This window comes from Gavialis gangeticus, unplaced genomic scaffold (assembly GCF_001723915.1).
Source record: "Gavialis gangeticus isolate Ggan-Ray unplaced genomic scaffold, GavGan_comp1, whole genome shotgun sequence".
Classification (NCBI taxonomy): domain Eukaryota; kingdom Metazoa; phylum Chordata; order Crocodylia; family Gavialidae; genus Gavialis; species Gavialis gangeticus.
In genome coordinates, this window is record NW_017729004.1 from 55,493,363 (window position 1) to 55,498,333 (window position 4,971).

Sequence of the window (4,971 nt, forward strand, 5' to 3'; positions counted from 1 at the left end):
CCCCCAGATCTGCCAGTTTTTCCTTCCCCCCACCCCAGCCGCCACAAACTCCACCAACCCCTCCCTCCCCAATTTAAAAACAGCTAACCCTAAACTGGGTGTAGCAAACATTTATTTGCACACTTAGGGGAAAAAAGAAATGGGAAAAACAAATTTAAATAGAAACATGCTTGCATAGTCCTTCACCCAGCCTCCCCATGCTTGGTCTAAGAGCCTTGTCTTTGGCAGCTCTTGCTATAGGCTTTTGAATCTCTTTGCCTCACTGAGTAACCCCTCTGCTTTCATATCTGATCTGAAAAATATTCTTTTTCCTCCAAGGCAATGTCCTATTGTTTCTTTGTGAATCTACTGATTTTACACCATGTCTTATCTTCTTCTTTAGTGTGGCATCAGATATCAACTTCCAAATATATGAGCCACTATCCAGTACATAGGTGACATGTAGGGAGGGTACAGGGGGGCATGTGCACCCACGAGATTGGCTGCCGCCAAAGTTGCCACCAGGTTCTGCAGGTTGTTGCTGCCCGCACCTGTCCCCCTTTCACCGCCGCTGCAGTGGGTGGTGGCTGCGGGTGGTCCCTGCTTGGCACTTACCACCCCGCCAACCACCAACACTGCTGGTGGTGGCTGCAGGTGGTCCTGGATCACCACTGTTGACACTGCCAGCAGTGGCTGTGGGCAGTCCCCACTGGCTGCTTGCCGCCATGGTGCCCCCCAGTCTTGGGAGGCACCAGTCATTCATGGCTGCATGGGTGCAGTGGACCCTGGCCCTGAGCCCGATCCCTGCCCGGTGCCAGCCCCAGGCTCCCTCCCTCCCTTGCTATGGCCCGTTCCCCTTCCCCCGCATAGTTTTGCATGGGGAGGGCGGGCATGCGTGCTCATGCACGCACACTCAGCGCCCCCCCAATTTTTTTCCTCCCTCCACCCCAGGGCCCCCAGTTGGCAATTGGCTGCTGGTGCTCCCCCAGTATTAGGAGGCACCAGTCCCCCATGATGGTCAGCATGCTTGTGGCTCAACTATTGTCCACATGGAAGAGTGAGGATACTGATAGTATGTGTTGTAACTATTTGAATCATTTAGGCCCAAATTCAAAGAAAAGCGTAGGCCTCTAAAGTGGGATTAGGTGAAATGTAAGTATAAAATTGTGATTCTGAGAACTCCCACTCAGCTGCTAACCCCAGAGGCACTTACTTCCAGGCACCTGACTCCACATAGGCCTCATTTTTCAACACTAAAGTTCTGCAGCTAGTTCATATTCTGCCTCTGTGGCCATATCCAGACGTGCGTGGACATTTGGTTCTCTGGGGATAACTAGAGGCAGATCACTTGTGCTGCTGCTAGTTGTCCCCAGGGGATGCCCATGCCATGTGTGCACTGGGGCATGGCAGGTTACCCTGGGTGGGATAGGGGAGGCTGGGGCCAGCACTGGGTTGGCCTTACCTGGGGTGCTGGGGGCCTCCCAAGGCTGCAGCGGCAGCAATCATGCCACACAGAGTCTGTCTGGCAGTGGAGCATGGCTCTGGCTGGCCAGGCTCTAGCTTCAGGCAGTGCATGCTGCCGCCACTTAACGCCACTCCACTTTCTTTCTGTGTGGGTTTGAGTCCTGGATATCACTTGCAGCATGGAGAACAATGGAACATGCAGTATGTGGTGCCACAGACGTATCTGTGGCACCATATACCGCATGGCCACACTTGTCTGGATGCGGCTTGTGCAATTTAGAAGCAGTTTGGTCTTATCAGATCTGAGCAGATCAGTGTTTATCTCATGGGTAAACCCAGAAGATATCCAGAAATTAGGCAGTCCGCTGCTGCTTCTTCCTAATAGGTTTCATGTAATAAGTGTTTCTGGAGCACATCTACAGGATCAGGGTATGCAGTGGCCATTACTTATCTCTTCTAATTACAGCGGAAGGTGGTGGTGATGGTATTCCTTCCACCTAACAATTAGAGCACTCATCCAAGATGAGAAAAGACAAGTTCATTTCTTTTCCCTGCCTGAGTTGAGTAAGCTGATATTTCCCATATCCCAAGAGTATCCTAACCATCAGATTATAAATTATGCCTGATAAAATGTGAGGATGCATTTTCCACCAGGGAGAACAAGAATGAGAAGCCTGACTCTCTCTAGCCTAGTAGTTAGACTACTCAACTGGGTGAGAGAAGTCCCAGGTTCCAGTCTTCGCTCCAAGGACTGTTTGGCCAGACCCTACAAGGTACATAAGTGTGAATCTATTTTACCTTTCTAAAGTCTTTCAAAAATACATTTATTTGTCGACTTCTGTAACATGCCGTCATTTCAGCTTTAAGACAAAATCACAAAAATGTACTGAGGGAAAGGAGTCTTCAGAATTAACAGTTTTCCAGGGACTTCAGCCAGGTGGAACAAGATTGGACTTAGACATCAAAGTCCACTAATAGGTGGAATAGGATCTGGCCCTTTACATTTTTTATCCAATGAGCATTTAATGGAAATACTTCAACAGCCCTTGAAGCTGGGCCCTAGGTGGTGAGCTGGAGCAGCGCTGTGCCAGGAGGTTCTTACCTGACCCATGTACTCAAAGACCCCCCACTGCTTCTGCCATGTACCTGCAACTGGTCCTATGGCCAGGCAGGGTGGGGCTGCTCCTGCTGTGTCTTTTCCATTTGGCTTCTATGGCCAGAGAAGGCAGGGATGCTTCAAATGTCACACAGTCTCTGAGGTCATTCCAGCATCCCCTCTAAATTGATGCCTGGGGCTGGTGCCCCAATCTAGCCCTCAATCCGTTAGACTACTGGCTCTTCCTCCTACTTCTAAAAAACAGTAGCAGCCACTGTTTTACTTTTAATGGAGCCAGATCTGTTTGGCATGGACTCAGAACACTACTAGAAACAGCCTCTCAGGGAAAATAGGTAGAAGTCTTACCCCAATGGGAATTAGGCATGAGCTGGATGCCAACCTGCTCTGCCCATCAAGACTGAGAAGCTTCCAGACAGAATCAGAACCAGAACTTTAGGACACTGTGCTGGTGAAAACTTAGCATCTTCACTGGATTAGGGGGCAGCTATGCAGGGATTCTGAAAACTGCTATACTTAGTTGTCTAAATTCTACCTACGTCTCACTTCATGTGCTACTACATCCCTTTATGGATCTATCCTTGAAGGCACAAACAGAAATGACATTTGTCGTGTGATCAGCCCCTTGAAAGCACTCTACAGCTGTATCCTAACACAAGAGCATGACTACAGAGTGCTCTGATTGTGTGACAAATTAACTCATTATATGAGGATTCAACTGAAGGTGCTCATAAGTGGGGTGCCTTCATTAACTTGTGTCTGCTCCAGTGGCTGGGCTGCTGCAGCTCAGCCCTGCCCCCAGTGCTCTCAGGATGGGAGGAGGGGGTGGGAAGCAAGGGAAGGGAGCTTGGACTGGTGTTTGCCCGGCCTGTGCTGGAGTGGGGGGCAGGGGTCTCCAATCTACCCACCCCCACTCCAGCGCAGGCAGGGCAAACACCAGCCCAAGCTCCTCCCTTCCTGAGCCAGCACCAAAACTGGGAGAGGCATGCAGCCTTTCTTATTGGATTAGCTCCAAATTGCATCTTGATCCTCCACTCTCTCGATCCAAAAGCGAACATCTGTTGGGTTGGGAAGATTGATCTAACTCATGGCCATTTCTGTGAAGACCAGGGAGCTGTCTTTCTTCTGTCTGTGCCCCCAGTGTCTAATTCAACTCACCCTGATGTCAGAGAGACAGTTGTTTCAGGCCCTTAGACTTGCTCTCTATATTGTATCAATGACAGAAAATATGTGGAAAGAGTTTTTATTGAAGTCATCATTACACAAAGAAGAACAACAACATTGTGTTAAGCACATCTTTAATTCAAATAAAACACTCAGGTGATAGAAATTAGTACAGGTGTATCTGCGGATCACTTTGACTATTCTCCTTCCAAGAAAACATATTAGTAGGCACTTATATGCTCCTTGATAACTCTTAACAGTAATGAGTAATAGCTCTGCTTTAACACCTGCTTCTCAAAGGAAGTGATATCATAACAGTTAAGTGTTAAAGGCATTCTTATATTTTATTGTACTCATTTCTGTACCTAAAGCACAATGCTTATCAGAAATCAATTATTTGGTAAGGTTTTATTACAAGTTAAGAAGTTTTTCATGGACATTCTTTTCTATAAGCTCAAAAAGCAGCAGTTACAAAACCAAACAACTCCACAAAACTGCATAAAACTGCTACTTACTTTCCACTTTGAACTATGCTCAAGAAAAAACAAAGTCTACTAAGTGCTATAGAAACATTGTCCCTTCCAAGCTCCCTTTTATAAACATGAACCTCTAACTACCAACCTCCTCCCTCTTCTTTGCTGCTCTATGTAGACTGAAAAAGAGACAATGGTAGGCTGAAAATTTCTCTTAAAGTCATCTGGCTCAGTGGCAGGGATTTTGCCTCCTATGCCACAAAAGCATCTCTACCCCAACCACCTCTCCCAGTGTTCCTGATTTTATTGGCCGGGTCACGGGAGATCCGTGTGTCCTCAAAAATATTAAACAAAAGTAGGGGAGCTATGAATATTCTGGAGGTACCAAGTTTCCTCATTTTCCATTAAGAAAGACAAAGGGTAGGGCAGGGTGGCAACTTAAAGAGCGACTGGTTACAGAAAATTAGAACCTGGGGGCTCCTATACACATGCAGGGAGGCTGCTCCAATGCATGGTAATTACAGGGCATCAGAGCAGACTCAATCAAGTCTGCTGGAGCGTGGAAATTAATGTGCTCCAGCAGCCTCCAGCATCACATGTATCAGTGTCTCCATGCTGAAAAATGGTAGCAGGGCGCTTTGAACTAAAGCTCATCCAGCGAGCTTTAGTTTAAAGCACCCTACTACCACTTTTCAGTGCAGGGACACTAATACATGTGATGATCCGGGCACTTCTAATTAGCGTGGCTCTCAGAGCTGCACTAATTAAAGGTGCCCC